At 37.7% G+C, this 26,468-nt stretch overlaps 1 protein-coding gene across 1 annotated transcript in view; it reads right to left on the bottom strand.

Moving 5' to 3' along the window:
- TLK1 (tousled like kinase 1) overlaps window positions 1-185 on the bottom strand; it is a 68,653-nt gene extending 68,468 nt beyond the window's left edge. Inside the window, exon 1 of the mRNA XM_082284882.1 lies at window positions 89-185. The gene's annotated coding sequence lies outside the window, so the exon portion shown is untranslated. The remainder of the gene's footprint in view (window positions 1-88) is intronic.
- Window positions 186-26,468: the final 26,283 nt, after the last annotated feature.

Raw genomic sequence — 26,468 nt, 5'->3', positions numbered from 1 at the left:
CCGCTCCCGCCTCCTGCCCCGGGCTGGCCCCCCTACCCGTGCACGCCCGTCCCGCGGCGCTGCCTCCCGCCCTTGCCCAAGCGCGCACCTTCCGCGCCGCGGGCGGCCCTCCGTTGGCCGCCCCGGCCCAGCCGGAGGGGGCTCCCCTGAGGCCGCGGCGCTCCCCTCCGTCCCGATTTCCTCGGCGGCACGGTCCGCCCGTGCCCCCGCACCGACCGCCGCGCCTTCCCCCGCGCCCCGCCGCCACGGCCATGGTGGTGTCGGGGCGGGGCGGCGGGGGCGGGAGCGGCGGCGGAGACGGTACGCGCGGCTGCCGCGGCCGGGGCCGGAGCCGCGCCGCCCGGCACCTCCCCGGCGTGCGGCCGCGCGGGGCGAGCCCAGCCCGCTGCTGCGGGAATGCGGGCGGCAGCGGTGGGGCTGAGCGGGCTCTTCCCGGCGCGGTCCAGGTGAACCTTGTTTTGGCAGCATCTCCGGGCGCTCTGGGGCGCCTGCTGCTTCTCAGTGTTCTTCTTTTCCCGGACAGGACTGTGTGGCAGCAGAGACTCGGGGCTACTCGGGAGAAGCTGATGCCCCGAGGGAGAAGGCTTTGGCCGCCAGTCGTAACCTGCTTCGCTGCGGAGCGGGAGCTCCCATCGGATGAACTGGAAGTCGAGCAGTAGCCATGTACCAGGCCCACCACCTCACCCGCTTCAACCACCAGGCTGGGGTTCCCAGCTGGGCACCAACGCCGACCTGGCAAATTTCTAAATTGCCTTGAGTTTAGAGACTACAATGCAAACTTAGCCGAATTTTTCAGTTTTTCCTTCTTTAAAATTAACATAATCATGACTGGGAATGTGAGATATATGGAAAGTCATTCAAAGCCTTTTAATTTACCAATGCAACTTGAGGATAACGATGACTTTGATTACTTAACAAAAAATCACGGGTTGCAGATATATTGCATTTTGTGTATATGAAGAATATATTCACCACTCAGGCATGGCACTTATTTTGTGGTTGCAGTGTGGAGACATCCTGGCCATCTACTAACCTACTTTCCCCTCTATTTGAGAATGACAGGAATAGATTACTAATGTTGGATTGCAGCTCTGTGCACAACTCACATATTACTAATTCTGTCTCTTCCTTTTAAAGTGACATCTGTCAAATTATCTAAGATCTTCACCTCCCACAAGTATACAGCATAGCTGCAAATTTCCTTGCAATTTGGTATTAACTTAAAGTAAAAATTAGTGTGTTTACTTGCTAAACAAGTCTGTTCCAGGACATATATTTAGTAACAGCTGTACTCTTTTTTTTCTTTTTTTTTTTCAGAGAGAAGTGATCTGATATTTCAACAAGGACTTGCTTCTAAGGACTTGATCCTAAAGACTTCTCTGACTTTACCTAAGCAAGTTACATCAGGAAATTTCCAGTACTGGGGCATGAAGTAAAACAGTGCTAGTTCACTCTGACTGCAATATTAATACTTAGCAGCTGGCATAGAATATTCTTGCCAGGTTAAAACTAAAAAGTATTCGTAATTCCACAATCCATATGATAGCATAAATGAACATGCATCTCGTTTCCTGTTAAATATATCCTGCTACAGCATGCTGCTTTTAAAATCTGCCAAGTAAAAAGCAGTAAGTGAAGTCTCTTTGTTTATAGCCCTTTGCATCCACTTAATACTAACCCCTGCTATCCTTACAAAACCATACATAAGCAGGCATTCTTTCTGCCAGTTTTGCTTAGAAACTGTTGCCTACAAATCATTCCACTGACATAGTTGAGGCTTCTTGTTTAAATAAATCATTACTTGCTTTGATTAGAGGAACGGGACACAATGAAGAAGATCCCATTTATTACTTCTATCAGACATGCAGTTTAACTATTGTAAAAACGCTGAAGTGTCTTTTTTTGTCTATTTTCAAACATTAACACTATGAAAAATAATCAGATCTTTGCCATCTCATGATGTGACAACACCTCATTGAGGGACCAGGAGTAAGTGGGCATGTACTGCAGAACTTCCCAGCAGAGCACACAGTAGCTGCTGAAAAATATGGGTTGAGTCTGCATTTTGTAGCATAGCAGAGCTGTATCTCTTGGTTTCATGAGTTGTTGATGTAGAGACTGAAAGCAGAGTGTGAATTATATAGGTCATCTCCAGATGAGACAAACATATAAAACTTCAAGAATACATGGAGCTGGGTATATTTCCCATCTTTAGTTTACAGAAAACCTACTTTCTTCTTAGTGAGTTAGACCTGACACTGATTTTAATGTACCCCTTTATTTATAAAGCCACATTGCTTCAGTGATACCAATTTAATAGTACCATGGCAGGAGAGAACACCTTCATTAGTACCTTTCAGAAATTTCAAATTTCAAAATACTTATCAAATAACATTGTAAATGTACATAATGCTTTTCCTTGAATTTCCTGTCTTTATTTTGCAATAAAACTTTATGATCCAGTGGCCAGAGAGATGGTCTTTCTCTCACAGTCGTGAGCAGTCAGCATCACCTGCCCAAAATGTTAAAAACTAAATCCAACTCAAATAGTACTGAGTATTACTCTTTTTCAAAAATATAATAAATATTAAATCTTTCCTTCTAGTTTTTAGGAACAGGATAGCCAACTATCAAGGTTTCTTATGTGAACACTGCATGCCATCAACATCAGGCATAACTTAAGATAGTAGATACACAGAAATCAACTTTCAGTGGGATTCTACCGGATGACAATGAATAAGGTGCCAGACACCTACCTACATGGGAAAATTTGATTCCAGGTGAAGCCCCAGACAATTCGTTTAGTTTTGCTAATTCCTAAGGAAGAGGACCTCAAAATTCAGATCAGAACAGAGAGGAGTGAAAAGCCTGTGTGCTGTTTTTCTCATGTGTCAAATGAAAGTTAGCAAGGTTTATCACAGTAGTAACTCTCTCATTGAGGATGGTTGAAGAACAGAAAAGCATAAGGAATTTTACTTATTCCAAAGATAAAAAAGCAACAAAAATCCTGAAAAACCTGAAAATGGTAAGAGCTTTCAACTTTGTCACTGGAATTATCTGTGCAAGAAAATTTTATCACAGTAAGTTCCCAATCTCTAGGAAGTAAGAGAAGTTAACTGGCAGATAGCAAAGGAAGGTACTTAAAGAAAAGTATTAACAGTCTGAATAGCGACAATAAGGAAGACTACAGCAGGAGTGAGTTTTTGAGACATCTACATTGCATCTATAAAGATTACTGTGCACTCAGGTCAAATGTCAATTAAAAATTTTTCACATACATCCTTTAGAGAACAGACATAATTTCAAACATTACACATAAAATCCAGAGTTTATCCCAGATGTTCTCAAGGAAGAATATGCTATGATTGTGGGACCAGTTACAGAGACATGGCAGTTTTTCCCTATTCTGAGACCTTCACCTTCACTGTTCACAGGCACCAAATACAGTTTGGTGTCTTCATGAAAGATATGTATCTAATAATATCAAATAATACATGCTCTTAATAACTGCATATATCTTACTTCTCTTTTTCCCACCAAAGTCAATTTGCTATTAGCTGGCTTAGGTTTCATACAAGCAGCAGATACTGCAATACCAAGGCATAGCAACTAACCACACCAGGTAACTGATTATATGAATAATGTATGTTTACAAATAGGTTCCAAATAAGACCGTTTTAAAATTAAGTCAGTAATTAGAAGGAAGGCCTCAAATTCACGAGATTATTGGAAGAAGTAGAGATAGAAGAGGAACTTGATTTAGCAGGCTGGTACTTTTAGGAATGAAAGTCAAGAGTTATGAGAAATTACAATATCCTTGGAAAAGTAGTAAACTATATGCTTCCAAACTGAAATCAGTCTCTATCAGCTACAAATCAGGGAAACGCTAGGACTCAGATAGCATTAGGGTCCTTACTTCTGATGCTTTTGGCATCTATTTTGCCTATAACTTTCTTCCATCGTCTTGGACTTGGCGCAAGACAGTAGAGCAACCAAGACTTAGTATCCTTTGGTTTATCCCCTCAATTATTTGTAATGCCAGTGAAACAGAAGTTTCAAATTCTTTGTTAGTTCCCTGTCAGCCTGGCACTGGGTAATAGACCCGTACTGGTATTTCTTAAAGCATAAGCTATTACAGTATGCCTCACTGTATATTTGCCAATATTTATGAATTTTATACATAAAAATATGTATCCACATGTATTCACCTATCCCATATGTAGAAAGACCTACACACATCCTATAACTATGCTAATAACCAGCAGCCAATCTGATTTAACTAGCATAGTAGAAAAATAATCTTACAACTAAATAGACACACTGGTGCAGCAGCTTGTGTAGAAAATGCCTAAATTATTTCATCATCAAAATTATGTATTTATGACATTTCTAGGTTAGATGTAATGTAATATGCTGTGAAAACATAATAGAAAAAAGTACTGTCTTCTGTCTTGGTGAATGCTGGAAGTTTGTAGCTCAAACATTCTGTCCTTCCTTCTCCTAACGCAGATGAGCACAGGTATGGACCCTCCCTGTATCAGACCAACAAGCTCCTGGCCAGTCTGGGTTGGAATAATGACTAGTATCTCCCAGTCTGTGTTCTGTAGGTCAGAAGACTCAGAATGCAGTTTTGGCACAAGGTAAAATGCCATGTGACTGTGCCAGCAAGTGCATTGCTGTGATAGAATGCCATCTCAGATTGGAACAACTTCTGCACCTGTTTCTCACAAAGCATTTCTATTTATGAGCAAATAGAAATGTTGCAATTGTACTAACATTAATTTTAAAGTTTAGTTAAAGTTTTCTAAAACTGGTTTAGTGCAATAACACTTTTATAGGAAAACGTGATTTTTATCTCCATTAAATCAGTTTTGAGGCTCACTGAATTAGAGCTGTCTCCTTGAGCCATATACTGCACTACATGCTTTATAATATTTTTAATATTGGTATTAATATTGCTGGCAACTCTGAGTTGAAAGGTAACAAAACCTTACATAAATAATATACAAGAGTATCTTCCCTACCAGCATATCAAGATGCAGAGAGGCTAAAAGGAAAACAATATTATCACATTAAGCTTACATTTAAGAAATAGACACAAACACTATGTAAACACAAATCTATTTTTATAATCTATGTGATTGTCATAAACAGCATTTATTATACCTTTAATATCATCACCATTAGACTGATCCAGTGATCCACCTCTGCTGTAATGATTTTTGCTCCAAATCTCCATGAAGCCTGCAAACAGCTTCCTGTCAAACCAAACACAAAAATTTAATGGAATTTGTGGGGGGCTTTTGCCATAGGAATGTTCCTTTTGACTTCAACTCTAGCTACTTTGATTGTTAGCTACATTCTAGTCAGAATCAAGGAGAATTTTACAATCTTCTTGTTTAAGTCATTTTAATAAAAAATAATTTGGTTTTAAATGTTCCCCAATGAAGAAATAAATCATCTTGATGGATGCTACACTCACTTTTTTTCCCCACCTGTCTGTTTTCATTTTATTATATTACTTTTTTTCCCATGTCCCTTGCAATCTACTTGTCTGCTCTTCCCTGCAATTTTTTCTTACACTCAGACTATTCCTTTTACAATGCTGCTCTCAGGTAAACAGGCCCCTCTTATCTGTCAGGCTTCCTCTCCATGTTTTTTTAAGCTCATGCTTTTCCACACATCTTTCATAGCTCTGTCTCACTCTTTACACCTTATATCTTCTTTCCTGAAGTATCTGTCTTGCCTGGAGCTTATTTTGTTGCCTTTGATTTTAAGCCATGAGAGGCAGACAGTGTTTGCAGAGAGCCATGCCTGTATGTGGTTTCCAATAGCAATGGGGCGTGTCTTGATGTTTTTTTCAGGCAAGAGTCTTACCAGTTTAAGGGGTTCAGGGTTTTTTGTAATTGTTGAATAAGGCCTTCTTTGTTTGGCCACAAAACATCAACATTAAGCCTGGCAGACGATTAAATATTATATACTAAAATAACAGTATTCTAATTACAAATTCTCTGCCTCTGTTCCCTTCCAGCTCTAGGTGAGCTGGTCTGCTGCATCATTCTGCAATGCCCCCTGTGCTGGGAATAGGGGAGCTGCTTTTCTCCAACTGTTCTGACAGCCACTCAGTTCACTGTCCTATCCCTTGTTCTGTCCAAGCATAGATCCAAAAAAAGATAACAGCCCCATAGTCAGCAGATTTGGAACAACCTTTCTTTCAGAGTACTGAGATTTGAGACAGTTGAGGGGATAAGAGAGAAAAGGCTATTTTTCATAGTTAGCTCATCAGTTAATACTTCCTAATGAGAAAAAGGTGGAAGATATAAACACGAAACTGATCACAAAACAATAAAATTAATGATGCCAAAGAAAGCATAGAGTGACAGAAAGAGTATGGGCTACCAAAAGTGGATTTTTCTTGGCTTACGGATTGAATGGGGGGGTAGATCTTTCAGAAGAAATTAATAAGGAAATAGAGCATAGGAGATACATCAGTATACTGAAAGAAGTGTATTAAAGGCACAAGAGCAGACTACCCTGATGTAAAGTAAGCACTGAAAGAGAGCAGAGAGGCTTCATCAGGAGCTATTTGGTTAACTAAAAAACAGGAAGCAATCATGCAAAAGACTAAAAATGGGTTTAAAGGAATAGTAAACTCACACAAGGAACAAATGGTGAAGGCTAAGAGGATAAATGAGTTAATCTAGGAAAGGACCTAAAAGCCAATAAAAGGTTACACACACACAAACTAAGGGAGACAAAGAAAAGTTCAAATCCAATATCTAAGTAAAAGATAGCAAATAATGTGACACAGAGAAGACGTATATTCAGTGCTCTTATTTGCCTAATGTGTCTACAAAATATCTTCGTGTCAGACATGCAAAGCAATTAATTTTAAGAAATGTCTAAGACACACGGACCAGAAAAGGGAAGGAATGTGTTAAGCAATATTAAGGAATGCCAGTTTCCAATCCTGCTGACTTAAACATGTAGTTCAGAAAGCAGTGGATAAAGCCAGCATCCCTGTAGCCCTGTGTCTCCTGTTTGCCTTAGCCCAGAGGAAAAAGTATGACTGAAGTTTATAGCTGAAATATTCATAACATTCTTCTGTGAGTTTTCCAATGCCTGATATCAGGGTTTCATTTACACTGAATTCCTTGTTGCCATGGAAAACTCTCTATTTACCTGCTTATTTTCACAAAATCTGTAGAAATTGTGGTATCTCTGAGATCACAACTACTCAGTCCCGTTCAGTTGGAGAGTGAGCAACAAGTTCAAAAGGCACGGTGTGTTCTGACTGGTCATATGTGGGATCATATAAACTGTGTGTCCACAGGAAAATGTGCTAAAAATTACCCTGGAGCACTTAAAAGATAAAATAATCTCTGTATGATGATTCTGGGATGGGAGCAGGGGAGGGTGTTGTGGAGAGGTTTTTGTTTTGGTTTGGGGTTTTTTGAAAATTCATGAAGTGCAAGGGAGGTCCTAGAAGACTAGAAATGATGAAAATAATGCCTGTCTTAGGAAAAAAAATTGCATTGGCCTAACTTTCATAAATAACCATGCATCTCTGAGAGCTACTGTCAGAGGTTATTAGGCAGTTAGTGTACAGGCATGAAGATAACAATATGATAGAAAACAATTATGTAGTAAGATTTTAAAATGTAATCTTAGAATCATTACTGTGTCAAACCTCTCCAATTTCCTTCTTAGAAAGGGCAGCAGGCCTATTGAACAAGAAGGGAGCAGTAAATGGGGTATCTGTACTTTAAAAAAGCCTTTAGTTATGTCCTCTCTAATTTTGCCTGCAATACAAAAAATGGTGGAGACAAATTCAAGTAACTGTTGATACACAAGTTATTAAGTATTTCTCCCAAAGAGTATTTATTTAATGGTTCCCTGACAGAGTAGGGCAGAACGGCAGCAACATCCTTCAGGGACTTCTCATCCATCCTATGCTCTTCAATTTTTCATTGAACAGTTTGGAAAACAGGAAAGGGAGTAAACTTGTATCATTTGCAAAAAGTCTGGAAGGAACAGGAAAGCAGATCAGAATGCAAAATATTTAGATGATGTGAGAAACAGTACAACTGCAATAAACTCATACTAGACAGAGGGAAATTGACAAAAATAAAACACAGTATATTAATATAACCTGAGGATGCTTTAACAAGGCAACAGGATTGCAAAGAAGGCTAGGAAGGTTCAAGTGGATTTCAAACTAAATATGAGTCAGCATGATGATGTTGCAGAAAGGCATTTCACATTCCAAGATGTAGTAGGAAGTGTGCAGCATGTGAGATGCAGGACCTAATTATCTTGCAATCTTCAGTGCTGCTGAGGTCTCAGCTGGAGCATTCTGTGCAATTTTGGGCAATGCACTCCAAGAACAATTTCAACAATTTGGATGAAGTTGAAATGAAATCAACAAGAATGATATTTTGAGAATATGACTTACAAGGAAAGGTTGAAGAAATGAGGCTTGGCTTTCTCCGAAAAAGGAGACTGGGAGGAAAGTGCATAAAAGGTTGAATACAGAAAGTCATGGTCAACAGATCTTTGTACACACGTGAATTAAAACAAGTAATTGCTTAATTTGCATCAGAGTAGACTAGATGTAAAAAATGAAACTACAGCAAAAAAAAATCCTTTCAACCTAAAGTCTAAATTAGATGGAATAAATTTATGAGGTTGTGGAATCCCCTTCATTTGTGGTTTTTAACAGCAGCCTATACAAACATCTGTCAGGGATGACCTAGTTACCCACTTCCTGCCACAACAGGGATGGACTGGACCTCCTTTTTTTTCCCCCCCCGTAATGATTTCATGACTGGAGAACCTGTTTCATCTAACTTGGCTGCTACAGATTAAGCAGTACAACTGTTACAACTGGGGACCTAAGGCCTTAGTAAAATATAGCAAACCTCCACATAAAATAAAAAATCATTCAGAAAAAAACCCCAAAAAAACAAACTAGCTTTAACATATTTAAAACATACATGTATCAAAGAGTTATTCTTTATTAATTACATTATTTGTTAAAATACAGTTCTATTGTCCAAAACATACCTTTTACAACCATTAAGAAGTCAAACTGAGATTTTGAATTCCTTTAAAATAACCAGGCTACTAAAAGTTATTATGATGTTAATTCGTGGTGTCTTTATTTAAAGCAAAGAAATATCAATGATTTTCATCAAGAAAGAGAAGTGATACATGAAATACAGAAAAACAGCTCACAGGAAAACTGTCAATGAAGCTCTGTCAGCACCTCGGGGATATGATGGTATTATAACCATAACCGCACAGGAGCTTTTCTCCTGTACTTAAGATGCTGTCATCAGAAACCTGTGTTTACCCTCGGTAGCTTTAGGTATCACTGTTACTGATACTTAGATAATATCAAGCTATGCACATGCATAGAGGCACAGAGTGTCAAGGTATAGTTACAATTGATCTCGTGACACTTCCATCCTGAGAACTAATGTGATCCCTTTTAAAGAAACCAAAATATCATTTATGTTGAAGTCTTCATGACTACTGTTAAACTTTTAGATTATTTCTAAGAGTCAATTTTAAAAACTACATATTTGTTTTTCCATTTTTTGTATCTACCAAGAAGGCCTCTTCCAATTTTCTAAGCATGAAAAACATTTTGTTCCAGAATAACATTTTAAATTATTTAAAATTACTTGCCTAAAACTCTAAAATGGTTATATTTTCAGACCAAGCTTGTCGTTTACAAAATGTACGTAGCATAAGAAGCTTTCAATTTGTTTTAAACCGACCAACCAAGAAAAGAATTCAGCTCCTACTACTGGCCTGCAGTGGGATGAAAGGAAACAAGTCAGTAAACCACAGACATCTGGTTCAAAATATGGATGTGTGGCCAAAGGCTTTAGCAGGCCTAGATTACCAAGATCCCCATCAACCTTTCCAAAATATGTGAATTGTTAGAACTATGCTAAATGTTAATTGATCCAAGATCAATGTAATTCTCTTCCATTTGGCTCTCCCATTTCTGTAGACGGTGTGTTTAATTCTTTGTGTATTTCCCAGACTCTGCTAGGTGAAAAACAACTGTGAAAGAATTCACTAAAGTAGCAAGACAAAAAGGCAAAATGCTATTGCTTCATTTTGTGTATAACATTCATAAGGCAACTGAGGAGATTAGCTTTAATTTCCAATCTTAACACACAATTGCATGCTGGATTTTTACAATGCAAAAATGTGCACATTCAGGATATTGCAGGAACACTGACACACCAATGACTTCTCCATTTTCTGGATTGGATTTTTGATTGTCCTGCATGCCAAAATGTAGGGTTTTCTCCCCCTTCCCAACCTGGTTTAAAGCACAAAGAAAAGATATGAACTACATAATGTAAGAATTAGCATAACTGTTCAGGAAATACTGAGAAGAAAGTACAATAGTTGTGCCTGTAAAATAAGTTCTTATGCATGTAGAAAAATCAAATGTATACAGCTGTGCAGTTTCTACCTACAAAGTAAAAGCCTGTGCTTATAAATATATGTTTTTGTGGCTGCAATGTATGTAGAATTGCTTCTTTTTACACCAGCTTCAAGTGAAATTGAATTTTAGGCCCTCCCGTTTTTCCACCAATCTGGTATAATTCTGCATATAGAATGAATGGCATAATAAGGGAATTTGTTTGGATCTCATCTTTTTTTTCACCAAATTGTATTCCTAGACTGTTCACAGCAGCTGTTCATCTAATTCATCAGCAAGAACCATATTCAACGAGATTATACTGCTTTCATTTGTCCCCTTCAGAGCAGCAGAGGAAGAGCAGAAAAGTAGGAGAGGTAAGAATGCCGTAAGTGAGCCTATAGGAAAACACAAAATTCCCAGAGTCCTGCAATTCAGTTAAACCCTAGCTATAGGCAAAACATCACAAACTGCCCTTTGATGTGTTAATTGAAATTTAGCTTTCCACACAGTCCCATTTTCTTCTCAGCACAAGGGACACTAGCTGCTCTTGAGAAAGAAAAAAATTAAATGCCTGTCATATAGTTTTTCCTTGCTTACTTCAAGAACAAAGGGTTAAGACAGGCATTGAAAAAGCATCCAAGAGATTAGATAAACAAATAAAAAAGCTTATGTACATGTGTATGTGTGCATGATGATAAGACAATTCCTATACATATTTCCTTCTCCCCTTGCTGCAACACCGACAAAAGACAGTGTCAAGCCTGTTAGGCCTCCTCCCTTTCTCTTCTGCTACAGCTTTCAGTCGGCACAATGCTTATTAGTACCATAAGAAACAGGGATTTTGCAGTTCAAATGAATCACATGTTCTGGGCTGTAATCAATGGCTAAATTAAAAAAAGAAAAGGTCATAAGCTAAGGACTGAAACTGCAAACAAACCCAGAAAGGAACAGCAGATGTTAAACATGCCACAATATGTAGAGATGACATTAACTCTTACCTGCATCATATCAAAGAAGCTCAAAGATCAAACCAGACACATTCATCTCTTGCTTGTAATTTGCTCTATGGCAGTCCAGCAGTGTTTCACACAAGTATTAACAATCACCAAAAGTACAGATGGGAAAGAATTCTGCATGTCCTTCAGCCAATGCAGGATTTTTCATTTTGTATTTTTCTTTTCTTGGTTCAGCATCAAGCACCGGAGATTTTTAGTGGTGGATCTGCAGCCCAGTAGCTCTCAGTACACTGGAGTATTCTTCATTATGGTCTGGCAATGTTAGCTTTGCTGATTTTTCTAGAAGGCACAAGATTTTTTTTTTGCTACACTCTCTCATCAGCCTTCTAATTCTCCAATAAGTACTAAAAGGGTTTATAATTCTTGCCAATTTTAGTAGGAAGCAGTTACTGTCCACTAATAATAAATATTTATATTTGCAAAGTTGTTTTTTCTGTTATGTTACATCTTGACCCATAGCTGTTCATTTCACAAACAATCCCAATTTGTTGCATATTTATAAAAGTCAGTATCAGTATGCAGATACCGTAGCATATTTTGAGGATGTCCTGTTGCTGTCTGGATTCCTGTGCAATTTATATCCTCCATTATGAGCTTATTTTGAGATATCTTATGTTATATTTCTATGCTATGTTATATTTCAATCCCCCTTTTTTAGATTGTCTCCTATTTGTTGGCCCTGTGCTATGTTATATTTCAATCCCCCTTTCTTAGATTGTCTCCTATTTGTTGGCCCTGTGCTGGTAATGCTAACTGAATGCTTTCAGTCTGGTCTGACAGATGTATGCCAGGATGAATCTACTGTCATAGTTCATACATTAGAGAAAAAAAATCAAAACTGCATTGTCTGCAGCATTGATTAAGGGACAGCTTGAATTCCTAAGGCATTTCAGAGCACACTGCTAAAGATATTCCCTGTCAAAATAGGAAAATTTAATCTATTGCACGCAGAATAAAAAGCCAAGTTCTGGACATATTCAGCACACAGCCTGAAACACGCTAGCATGAAATGAGGCAATGGAGTGGTGTCACTGTGCCAAGCTGAGTATCTCAGGATGTTGACATCTAATACCACAATGCAGAACTTTGGCCAGTCTTGAGTAAAACTTTCAGTACTTTCAGACAGTAAAAGTACTCTATCCCCGCATGCTACTGCTCTGTTTCCTTCTGGTTTGATATAAATAATTCTTTTTCACTTTATTTTTTGGAAATTATTCAATGAAATCCTTTTCTTGCCTTCTCAAGCTCACTCTGTCATATACACACATTTCTTCAAGCATTTCCTATTTGCAATCAAGAGACTTGAAGTTTCTCAGGGAGGATCATTGCAAAGAAATTCCAGGGCCATCTTTATTATGAGTCTTGGTTTGTCTTTTATAGAGACAGAAAAATTCCCTAACACAGACTACAGCCACTGCTGAGTTTAAAGCTACAAGGCACCACTTGGTCTGAGAGTCAGCCAATTTTAAGTGTGCAAACAAATACAGGTAGGGATAAACTGAATCATATCTCAGAGCCTCCTTAATTTGGAAGAGGATATTACACAATGCACTGAAACACCCATAATGGCTCTATTCCTGCATATATGTATAAGCTCAGCAGAAGGTGATCTCCATTGCTCTGGCAGGAGGCACTCAGACACTATTCAGAGAAAGAGCAAGTGTTTCCATGTCATTAATCAAGCTGGTAACTAACATTAATACACTGATTGACAGGATGCTCACAGCAGCTATTATTGGTATGGATGTCATTCAGTGTTACCTTCTTCCCATCATGTTGCATTGATGATGTGCTGGCAGAGGCTGTATTTTATACATTAGCTTTCCTAGGAAAGCCCAGCTGCACCATAGGAGTAAAACTGTGATCATCCCGAAGTCAGGAGCAAATCTCTCATTAGAATCATAGGCCTTTAACAAGTTCCAACTTTTAACCTAGCATTAGAAAAAGGGCTAGAATTTCACAGTAGGAGTTATTGTATGGAGAGATATACTAATCCTTTATTTCTTATCTTTCTCTCTCAGGAAAACTTATTTTCACTTTTGAAAAAATCTTTTATAAGACTCAATACTGACACATAAATAAGGATGTCTATCAGACTTGACCACTAAAAGACAATGCATCTCATCATCTGCTTTCCAAAGACAGATTCACCATTCACATTCATCTGTCATAGAAACAACAGTGAAAGCAATGCCTGTTTCAGATGAAGGGATTCAGTCAACGTTTAAGGGTCCTAGGGAGGCAAAGAAAACAGTTTGCTATCAGATTACTTGTCATGCATGTGCTTAATAAAGCTTACAGACCTCAGGAAGAGCCAAAATACTTCTTTCATTGCCAAGAAAACTTAACCTTAAGCCACTAAAATCAGTCATAAGACTCATACAGACAACTTTGTACACAATTTGCATTTTTTTCCACGGAAAGTCCCACCCAATTTTCCTATCAGACAATTCCACTTCAGGTAGTAAGGGTAAGTGCCTAATAACATACAGGGCTCTTTTAGCTGCTTGCACGCTAACAACCAGTATAATTGTGCCTAGCTTTTCATTTCCGATGGAGACTACCTGCTTCCCATCATAATGGTCCTTCGTTAGAGGACCTATTCCATCATGATTTATATGATATCTACGCAAGTTCCCAACAGGAGTTGTACTTTGAATAATAAAGGTAACTTCTTTGTTCCATACAGATTTTGTGCCAGTTCTATCTCCTTTTCACTTATTCTAGTCACTATTTTGATCTTCTTTTTGATGACAGTACCACAGTACACTCATAAATTCATATGCCAAGTTATTAAAAAGTTTTAAAAAATCCAAAGAAGTTATGAAGTATGCTGTAAAACTTGTTCCAAATTGAGGTTTTAGATCCTTATGGATAAAGGATAATAGATGGTCAATTGCACATATTTATTTTACAACAGCATTTAGAGGCAAACAAAATAGCAGCAAGACATTTCTGCACATTAGTTTCTTTTTCCCATTCTATTTTTTGTGTATTTCTATAGTTTCCTGATCACACCTCAGGCATGCATAAAGCAACACAATTGCTATCTATGTAGTTCTATGATTCTGATTCTATGTGGACATGGGAAGAAGCAAGTCAACTTGCTTTGTTTTGGAACTTTTATTTTGCTTTACACACACATGCACACAAATATGGATACTTATGTTCCTTATTGGTAGTTTCTGAGACACAGGTAAACTGTTTCCAAAGAAAACTGTCATGGTCAAGCTTTGCTCTTACTGAGGAAAGATCCATTGTTCTAGATGACCTATGTTTTATTTCTGAGCTTTAGTAGATCTCTTAAGTACACCAAATCTCATTCTTGGAGTGCCTAGAGAAAATAGAGCAGAATACTGATACCAATTTATTATTCTTTGAACAGGTAGAGCAAAGAACAGAAGACAGATGGGCTGTATCCTCCATCTCTGAGAATACACAGCACTCTTCTGTCTTAGCTGCAAGTCTTAGGTGCCAAACTTACTGCTGTGCATGCTACCATATCACTCTCACTCTAACCCAACCATGAGCAAGCAATGAGTTAACAATGAGTGAGATGAGATGATTATTCACCAGGATGGGATAATTTCTCATACAACTTCATAACCAATTACACCTTAGCAGCTGTACTGAACTCGAGGATTGCAGCCATGCCATGCCTTTTTTTGCTGATGGGACACATACAAAATATCCAGGTTGTCTGAGAAGCCTTTGTTTATATACAGCTTTAGTCAACCTTTATTATGGTGGTTATCTTATCCATGGATCTTGTTATTTGGTCCTGATGTTTAGCAGTGGCAAACTGTTTACTGGATAGTTTCTTGCCGTGGGATTCAACAATATGAAAGCAAAGATTACATAGGGATTTTTTAGAAAAAAGTTATGATTCCTCTTTTATAGAAGCTTTCACTTTTCAGTACTCTCATTCCAAACTCTAGCCCTTCTATCTTCATGTGGTAAAGGGTAAGAGTAACCTTTTTGACAAGGAATGGTGCAGAGAAGTGAAAGAAAAAAATCCATCTGCGGACCAGGGCACCAATAACTGAGGCTAGCACACATTCAGAATACTCAGGACATCCCAGACTCCAGGTGAAAGAGCAATTGCACTGTTATTGCTAAGTTCCCCTAAACAGAGTGTGAGTGCAGATGCCACAAAGATACTAGCTTTTTCTTGCTTTTTAGGGTCAGAACCAAACTATCACCCTGCGTTAATACAAAGAAGTACTTATTGCTAGGAATAAACTCAAAAATGCTATTTACAATCTGATGTGTCTAATGCTGGGTATCTTAGATAGAATATGAAATACCTAATCCCCATTACCAATTTGGGTATTTTTCCACAAAGCACTTCCTGAGTGCAATTCACTAATTAGATTCCTGTCTGATTTCAAGATGATTTTGCTTTTGCATAAAAATCACAAACAAATTCCAAAATATTACAAGTCTCAGGCACCTTGTTAAATATACTACCTTGTCCATAAAGACTGTACAAGATACCTGAGAGATCTACACACAAATGCTGAAACAGAAGGAGACTGAAATAAGTGTATTACTAAGAAGTTCCACATACAAGGCAAGATTTCTCTTGTACTTCTAATACAGTTTTTTGTGTAACCCCCAAGGCAAAGCTTCTTATAACCACTGTCTGCAGGAAAAATTTACTGTCAACATATACTGCATACTAAAGGAACAAAATTACCTTGGTCCACATTCACACCAACCCCACAGCTCCTTAAGATAATAATTTTCAAAATATTTTTGTTCAGTAAAATAAGCATTGTTTCAAGTTTCTTTATGGCAGACCAGTAGAATCAAAATGAAGGCAGACTTGCTCACCACTCAAAGCACTTGCCTTCTTTTTAATTCCTCACAGGAATGAAAAGGATATTCAGCTTTTCCTCCTTCAGCACCACACTCTGCCCTTGTAGATTACTGAAACATGAATTTGTGAAGGCTGTTTCAAGTAGAAGGATGTTCCTATGTATAGGAATAATGTTAATTCCTGTCACTGAACATCCAAGTGAGATTGTTGTTAAAGCTGCTTCTAAAGGACCAAGAGAATTTGTGCCACTCAGTTCAATGGCTTTCTTCACCTCTATTAGACTAAACATAAATGTAATACAGCCAAGCCAGATTCCAAAGGTTAGTCTTTCATTTAGGCAAAATACTGGAGATGCAAAACCTGTGTAGCATATACAGGAATCTAGCACGGATTCAATAAACCAATTGAACACGAAAGGAACATCCTTTCTAAATGCAAATTATTCAGGTGCAATTTGAGTTCCTTAAAGGTTACTCTTCAGTTCTCTCTCCCTGTCTAATAAATGAGAATGCAGAATAGCTTAGTTTCCTTTTAAAAAATTTTTCATATTAAGTCATTCTGCTGCTTCTGTTATGGGCCTTTTCTGTATGGGACTGCTTCTGTTTTGTGACTGCTGAACACCAGTATCAGTATTTTTTTAAAGCACTTCTTAGAAAAACTTAAAAACTAATTTAAAAAACAGGTCTGACAACACAGCAATGTACAGATATACTCAAATTGCAGCATTTTTTTCTTTCCTTTTCATTTTGGAAAAAGATTCTACATTTTCCTATCTGGAAGTATAAAATCAAAAATATCAAGAATATCCCAGAACAACTCTTGATATTACACTCATCAAAGTGTCAACAGATCCCTGAATAGGTATGCAAAGTAGTTCTAGATCTGACTATGAAATTTCTTTACAATGAGAGCTTGTCTTAAGTGAACTCTGTGGTGGAACTTTTACTTGGTTCCTGAGGGTCAGAACAATATTTGTTGTATCAAATTTGAGGCAGAGTCACCCTAGGAATCACATGAAAGAAAACATGTCATATTATACCGTAAGTGTCATACTAGAAGTGTTCTCACAATAGGGACAATATTTGTGCATAATGATAGTCACGGGCCAATAAGCTGCTGTGGGCCCTTTGTAGCAAGGCACATTCATTTGAGAAATTCACCAGTATATTTTCTACCCCCAACTTGCCTTTTTTTTTTTTTTTAATTTAATTTCACCACAAGTCATATTGCAGCATTGTCAGAATGAACAGGGATGAGTGAAACTGGAGAAAGAAGCACAAGCAGTTTTGTAAATACAGTAAATATTTTGCATTTTCCATGCAAAATGGAAATTTTTTCACATAAGATTCAAATGAGACATAATATCTGGTCACACAATGTTAGGACTTTCAGCTGGAATTGTGGCTATATTTTAGACAATCAATAATTCATTCCATATCTCTGTCTCATCTCACCTGTATTCTGTATTTTTTCAATTGTATCAATGCCTCATCTGTTACATATTAATGGTAGCACGCAAAAAATCACTAGTATTTCAAATGTTGTAGGTAGAAAATAGACAAGTAACAGCAAAAAGTGAAATTACGAAAAAGAGATGTATCATGGTTTTCAGTCTGTGGAAAGACAGCACCCAAAATAATTATAATAAAAACCAGTCATTAAGTCCCAAATTAATACCTTCAGCATATCATGCAAAATTGAAAGAAGGATTCAATGTTCCCCAAAGAACATATTAGGAAGTGGGTTGGATAATAAACATTTCCTGATTTTTCTACTATTGGAAAAATCAATTTGGACTTTTGTGGTTTCTTTATATCTACCACAGGCAGCAGAAATACACTTGTAGGTCACATCTTAGGCATTTATCTTCTGGAGTCCAGAGACCTTGACTCCACCTACATGCTGCTGAGAAACTCCATGAAAGCAACAGACAAGATGTTTATGGCTAGGGCCAGACCTTGTAGCACAAGTGTTAGAAGAGTCCTCTGCCCTAGTTCAATCAAAAAAAGATTCTTCTCATCATGCTGCTATAATATTGTCAAGAAACCGCCTTTTTTTGTAACATCATCTGTCTTAGTCTTACACCAGCTGGAAGGAAACTGATAAAATTCAACTATTTTCAAATTTTAATGAGCTCCTAATTTGTTGTGGCTTTAAAACTCACACATGGCCGACTAACTTTTAAAACCTCAAACTTTGCATGTTTCAAGTTCTCACAGAAAATGAGGGCACAGCCTCATTTTGAAGCTCACATCTTACAGTAAGGTAACGGTTGTTTTTTTGACGGATGAATCAGCTGCACATGAATTGCCACTGTAAAAAAGCACTGCATGTTGGATGCAATGGCCAGAGCTTTGTCACTTAACACAGCTACAGGTTTTTTACATCCTGTTAAAGAGTTCCATTCCCAGCTATTTCACCTACAAAAAATGGCTCTTGAAACATACTGTGCATACTCAGGATGAAAGTTTGACACAAGGTTTAAAGAAAAAAAGTGTTTTTCCTCAAAACAGTCTTTCCTCTGCTGCCATCCACTTATTAGATATTCTTGCCTTAATTCAGAGTTACAAGGAGTTTTACCTACTTGACTGTAAGCAATCTAAATAATGAAGCATGTGCTTTACTCAAACAGAGCCAGGCACTGGAGTGCCCCTGGGCCATACCTGGCCTGCCAGAACAATACCCATGGGACCTCACAGCTTGTTCAAGAACTCACTTTCCTGGAAGACCTTGGTAGCTGGATGGGGAGATGGCACCTGTGCTGCACATGCTCTGCAGAGAGCAGAGATTTGTGCAGAGAGAGCCAGGGGTGAGTCAGTGGCTGAGGTCTGCCCTGCCAGAGGCGCGACGCCACTGCTGGCAGTGTATGTGCTTAGCCAAACTGACATTATTGCTGACCAGGCCAGATTTCTCCCTCCCTGCCCCACATTTTCAGGTGGCAAAGCATTCAGCAAGTACCTCTTCAGCTAGGATCTATGCAGGAGGCACAAACTGCTGTCAAAATAAAACACTGAACCACCAGTGTAAAACCTTGCTTTAACAAGAAGGAGGTCCTACTATATAATACTGAATTATACAAGTTCGTCTTACGTGAAAAGTGAAAATGCCTGTTCTGATTCTGTCACAGCACTTTGAATGTCAAAGGTCCTACTTTAGCAAAGTTTCCATACAAATAAAAAAACCAAGTGTGCAGAACTTCATCAGAAATAAAAAACTCCATACCAACCTATGTACTAATGTTAGTATAGTACAGCAACTGCAAAGGTGATGCTAGTATAAATCTCTGATAATATTATTCATCGAACTGACGATTTTCAGGCAGACCCCCACAAACTCACACTCCTTATTCCCTGAACACAATAGCTAAAACCCAATCAAAGAGGCAAAATTCACCCCTTCTAAGGCTTAACCTAAGCTTCCTTCCTTAATTTAGGTTGCTGTTATGTTCCCTCCTCTGAAGTCTACTTGTTCCACCTCCTCTGCATACAGCAAAGATACACAAGCTTTTATGAGAGGGTTCTGATGATTATCAAAGACTGAAACTTGTTGTTCTTCTATATTTCTTTTAATAATTTTTAAATTTTAATTAATTTTTTGTCATGGAAACCACAGTTTTTCAGGAGTATGTGTAATACAAGCACAGCTTTGGTTCTGATACAAGCCTATTAAGAATGAAATCATTCATGTCACCAAAGCTGCATACGAGTGTCCACTGTTCCCAGATTAGGGCTTTAAATGTTCACCTCTATATTTAGAAACCAAAAACCAAATAGCCAGCTTTCCTGATGACTCAGCATCCATACTGACTGCAGAAGAATGTGGATCCCCAGCAGGCCCCTTGCATAAAAGTGCCTAAAAAGTCCAAACATGAAAGTTATGGCTTGTATACTTTTGCAGATTAAGAATAGAAAGACCCTTATTAGTTTTTCTTTAACTTCTCATTCCATAATACCATTTGTTTTAGGAAAAACTTCTAAGCAAACAATCTTCCTCTCTTACCTTACGTTAAATGCCTATTTAAAGAATTCCTTTTTTCTCATGTCTGGACCTTTCTTTAATTGGATGCCAGCCAATTTCCATTTCTCTACCTCCCAGCCTGCTGATGTTCTCTAGGCTCTCATTTTATTTTTATACATACACATATACAAATGTACATGTATGTATATATATATATAATCTAAGCCCATTAGGCTTATCTTTGGCAATAACTGTTTTGTTGTGGTTTTGTTTTGTTTTGTTTTTAAAAGAAGAAGTACTGAAACTCTCTGGAGAGATAGAAAAGGTTGCTCTAGGCTACCTAGGGGAAAGTTTGCACGTTCATTGCTGATCTCACCACACAAGCTGGGCATGAAGTTGTCATTGTTCATGTAGTTACACATGGTTACACATACATGTTTATGTCAAACTTCTTATTTATTCACTTTATGAATACAACCAGTAATACTTAGATAACATATACTTAAAATATGTAAGTAATACTTACTTACACTCCACTTGAGAATCCCTAAAAGCTTTATTAAGATAAATCAGAAAGTAGTGTAGCTGGAAACAAGAATATAAAAATTACATGAATTATCAGAAGCATACATATAGCATACCTCTACTAAAAAAAAAATTGCTGGTAACACACCAGATAAGACTGCCTTATTCTTGATCTCACGTAAGAAAGGAAAATCCACTGGAAAAAACACTTAGCTAATATTTGCCTGCATTACCTTCAACTATCTGTGACTTCCAAAGAGTGTATGTTTGCTTTCTTTTTTAATCTGATTGACTAATTTAGAAAAAGGAGAATGAACAATCGGAAAAAAATAGAAGCCCAAAGCATATATAAGTTTAGATTTTTTTTTTTACTGGCATTTACTTTACTGGTATTTCCTTAGAATCACATGCAAAGTCTTTTGGTAATGAAATAACACAATGTCTATGAAATGTAAAAACATAGGAAAACATAAATATGCATTTTCACTTTCTGACAATGCATTAAAAAAACCCATTTTTTCCCTTATTGGGTTTTTTTCCTATCTTCACAAACTTTGTTATTTTGGACTTCAAAGGTCTTTAAGAATAGGCATATTTTCTTACAGGAACTTTCTCAAGTATGTGAGAGAAAAACAACAAACATGTCTTAAGGATTTTATTATAAATCACTTATCTTAATCAATCATGCTTATCTGATTGGTTATTAAGTTTCATAAAACTTATTACTGCCTACAGAATGTTGTAGGACAAAATATTCTGAATATCCTACACAAAAACATAAACACCTATGTGAGCAAACCAAATTTCAGCCCTTAAACAAAGTAAGAGTAGTGAACAAAGTATTTTTGTACTTCGGTGTTTGCAATTTTATCATTACAACTAGTATTAGGCCCTGTCATGGATTAACCCCAGCCAGCAACTAAGAACCACCAAGCCGCTCGCTCACTTCCCTCTGGTGGGGTGGGGGAGAGAATCGGGAGGGTAAGAGAACTCATGGGTTGAAATAAAGACAGTGCAATAGGTAAAGCAAAAGCTGTGCACACAGGAAAAGCTAAAAAATTAATTCATTCACCACCTCCCATGGCCCAGCAGGTGTTCAGCCATCTCCAGGACAGCCAGGGCTCCACCACACGTAAGAGTGACTTGGGAAGACAAACACCGTATCTCCAAATGTCCTCTCCTTCCTCCTTTTTTCCCCAGATTTATATGCTGAGCATGACACTGTATGGTCTGTAACATCCCTTTGGTCAGTTGGTGTCAGCTGTCCTGTGTCCCCTTCCAAATCCTTGTGCAACCCCACCCCAGCCTTCTCACTGGCAAAGCAGTACAAGAAGCAGAAAATGCCTTGACACTGTGCAAGCACAGCTCAGCAATAACAAAAACATCTCTATATTACCAATCTGGTTTTAGCACAAATCTAAAACAGCACCATACCAACCACTGTGAAGAAAATTAACTCTACCCCAACCAAAACCAAAACAGGCACCAATTAACTTGGATTCCAGTTGTGAGCAGCTAGTCAGTATCTTGAAGAAGCTCTATAGACTTTAAGAGTCTTCTGGATTTAAACTGACATAAATGATGTCAGAAAATTTGGATCAAAGATTCAAAGATTATTTTTTTCTTTCAGATTTAACCCTGAGGCCTTTTACTAACATTGTTTCAAAGTACAATAAATATTTACTGTTTCTGATACTCTGCCTCAAGCCAACTGATGCAAGAAAAAGAGAGTGATTTAGTATCTTGTATATCTTACAAGCTTAAATATCTTGTGATATAATAATACTTGCATGTTTTGTAGACTGTGTACCATGCAGCCTCCTTTTCCATCTGCTTTCTTTTGCTATTAAAATAATGTAAAAGAAACAAACTAAACCAAAGGTTCTTGCTGATTATATTGGTTCCTCATAAACTTCAGTAAAACAAAATGCAGACTTACTACCAGGAGGATTTTGTTCTTCTTTCTTTGTATAAGCTAGCTCAGACTGTTTCTGATTTTAAAAGCAGATCTTATTTCAGAGTTTGGTAACTATCACTGAGGATTTATTCAATTCACTAATATTCACTCTTGAATAAAAAGACAGAATGTTTATCTAAAATAAGATAATGACTATGTTTGCCATAATTTGTATGTCAAGAAAGTAATGGTCAGTGACTTTCATGGCTTTTTCATATCATCTTTTCTTAATACAAACATCTCCGGTTGTTAGATCACAAAAATTCAAAAGGATTAAATGAATGATTTTGAACAGCATTGTCTGTCATCCTGGGGTTTAGCTCAGCCCATGTGTAAACAGGCTTAGCATTGTCATTGAGAATTGCACCCGTTTATGCCAGGGATTAACATGCCAGAGTCTCTCTGCGAAATCACAGCTCCATGCTAAAGATGCAGCTTCTCGCTACTGTTATTCTCCTCTCATTTTAAGTAAATGCATGTTTAACTACAGGCTGCACTGGTAGTTTGCAGGGATGGAGATTAAACCTGAAGTGAGCACAGAAGATTCAGCTCTGCTCCACTTCAGAGTAAGAACTGTTTCTCTGAGAGATTATCGCCCACATGCAAGTGCTAGAGTGCAAATCTCTTTCCTGAAATGCCTCACATTGCCTTTTCACTTCACCCACTACTCTTTCTCATGCTCTCCCTGTTGAGTGTAATCAATGTCACTGGAAGCTAAGCTGCCCGATTCCTCAGAACGACACCTGACTACTGTGCTTAGGGAACGTAGCAAACAGAGACATTTAAAATGGCAAAGCTCTTCCTAATGTAAAATACAAGTCTAGCAGTAGCTTTGGGTTCTCTAAGCCCATCTGCTAAATCCTACGCTGCACAACAACCCTTTTATTCAAGTTCAAAGATGCACTCCTCCATTAAAGAGCACTTGTTACCTCAGAAGGAAATGGAAGCTATAGTGTGCCCACTAAAGAAAGAAAAAATTAAGTGTTGGCTTTGCAATGAAACCCTCCAAAAGAGGCAGTCTCACCCAAGCATAATTAATCAATTGTAACTCTTATAGCAAACCAATTGCTTTCATTCTTTGGCTTTTAGCTTGTACACGTGCCAGTTTACAGTTGTAAGTGACAGGGAAGTGTCTTACGGTTGTCTCTCTCCCGCTCTCTCAGGAACTGTACTGAATTTGTCATGCTATATAAAATACAAAGTGCTGTGTGATTGCTACAGGACTACATGTTGTCATGCCAATTAGTATGTTCTCTATTTTTCTACCTTTTCCCCCACTATCTTTTCTTAATTTGGTAACTGTGTCTACTAGACCCATTTTGTATTCAGGCATATTCTTCAGCTCTACTGTTGAGCTGAATGTTGAGCAATGTTAGGATCTTACAAAAGGTAATGAGAAAGGTTTTAGAATTGTTGTTTCTTTGTTTTTTTTAAATTGGAAGCATTAAAAAATCTTGAACAGTAAATATGCAAAATTCCCCTTTCACACATATAAAAATGAAAATGGAAAAATCTAACACAATCAGTTTTTGGTAACTCACCAACATTTTAGCCTTGTGAACATTGTGATTCCTTGTTTTTATAGGTCATGGTCATAAATATATACAATGAAGGTTTGTTGCCTGCCAACTTGACTAATTTACCTTGCTTTTTGTATCATGTAAAGATATAAATTAGACCCTCTAAATACTAAAACATAACATTATATGCCATTCTCACACTGTCTATCATTCAATTCCCTGAGCTGTCTTCATATGAAAATTCCTAGAGACATGAAAAAACGTCACTATTTTTACTGCATCTTTTTCTTCTAGCTGAACAGGACACACTACAGAGAACACTAGACTGGATTTATGCAGTAGCTGTAGAGCATTCTATTTTTACATCATGCTTAAAAATTTTAACATTTTGGTTGTTTTTATAATTGTTGTATAGCAGCATACATCAAGTCTGTTTTTGAAATGAACTTAAAATTTAGTTTAGTATCAAAACACAGGAATACCTAGATTATTCTTAATCTAATTATTTATTAAATTCTATATGTCATCTGTGGCTTTTAGCCTTATTAAGCTAATTCACTTGCTTTCTTAATCTTTCAAGCTCCCTTCAAAATTGTAGCAACCTGATCAATAAAATGCCCTCTGAAAATGAGACTATCTTGTTGCTAACTCCTTTTTCACAGCAACAATTGATAAGGTATCTTTGGCTAACATTAAGTATACAAAGCTTCAGAACATGGATATTAGCTTTAATATTCTTGACATACATTATACCTCAAATAAGCTAAGTTTTCAGCTTCTTGGATAAGAGCTCCTTTGCAACCATAAGTGTTTTAAAATAACAAAACATATTCCTTCTCTAAATTGCTGTAATCCCAGATGAAGCCTATTATGCTATTTTTCTTTAAGCTTTATTTCTAGTTTATATAAATTCATTTAAGTTCTGTTGAACAGATGCAAGCATAACAGAAACTGATATTCGGAGGCTCTTTGTGGTGATAATCTGCATATATCGTCCAGATTTAAATGGGACATCATCAGAACACATGAAGTAAATTTAATTGTTCTACCTTGATTGAACACAATCAGGATACAGACACTTCTGTTATTCTCTGGTATTTGCTTCCCAGGAGGTTAGGAATGTAGCTTCTGTCACTATAGGGTTCTACTTGAAAGAAGGTAAAAACATTGTTCCCTAAGGAGAAAGCAAAAGCAGGTGTATCATACACTTGCCTGCACTGTTGAAAACATGTGCATAGCACACACAAACTACAACAAATTAAACTTTCCATCTTTTTAATATATTGAAATACATTGTGCACATATGGATGAAAGAAATACTGTAATATTCTGCTAAGACATGAAAATACATTACCACTTGGGAGAATGAAAACTTCGATGATAGGTCTTTCTGCCTCTAATCCTTATACCAATGTCTTTGTTTACCCAGATTTCACCCTATTTTTGTGATGAACAGTCCCCTTTCTCTTCTTGCCTCCACTACTTCATCTCATTCATTTCTAGGCCCAAGGTCCTCACCCTGCCAACACTGTATCCTGTGACAAATCTTCTCTATAAACCATGCCCACAGTGTTCTGTTCCTCAGTTGCCTGTTCCGCATCTCATTTTTCTTGGTCAGTTTATCCAAGCTTCCTTCTTACCCTAGTTTCCAGAGGAAACAGTCACTCCCTCTCTCACCTGCCTTTGAGATGCATCTTCATTTTTCTCCTCTCCTGCATGGATGGCTCTTCCTTTCAAATCAGGCAAGTTCTCCTTTTAGTTGTTCAGTACTAGCAAAGGGTGAAGGATGGTCTCTCAATGGAGAAGTTTCCTTCTCAGCTCAAAGCCCAGTCCAGGCCTTCTGTATGCCAGGAGACACAGCTAAAACAAGGAACCTGCTAAGATGCCCATGGCAACCCATGTAGTTCTTACTGACTACATAAAAAGCGTAATTGCATAGAGGAGACTTACGCTTGTCCAGATTCTGGATGATTCTTAAGAGAAAGGGAACTGGTATAGAACTGATGTAAAAAAATCTTCATGTCCAATCACTGTTCCAAATGTGGAGAGAAGTTTACATATACTGAAAGGCAAAGTGACCTGTATTATTAACAATAGCAGTGTTTAATATTTTTGCAATATGTATACATGTTTTATTTTCAAGGTTGTTCAACCACCCATTATGAAGATGCTCTATGGAGAAGAAATGGTTTATATATGATGTCATATATCATAGACATCA

The sequence above is a fragment of the Coloeus monedula genome (assembly GCF_965178545.1).
Source record: "Coloeus monedula genome assembly, chromosome: 7".
NCBI lineage: Eukaryota > Metazoa > Chordata > Aves > Passeriformes > Corvidae > Coloeus > Coloeus monedula.
The sequence above is the reverse complement of the archived record's forward strand: the minus strand, read 5'-3'. Positions and strand labels throughout refer to the sequence as shown.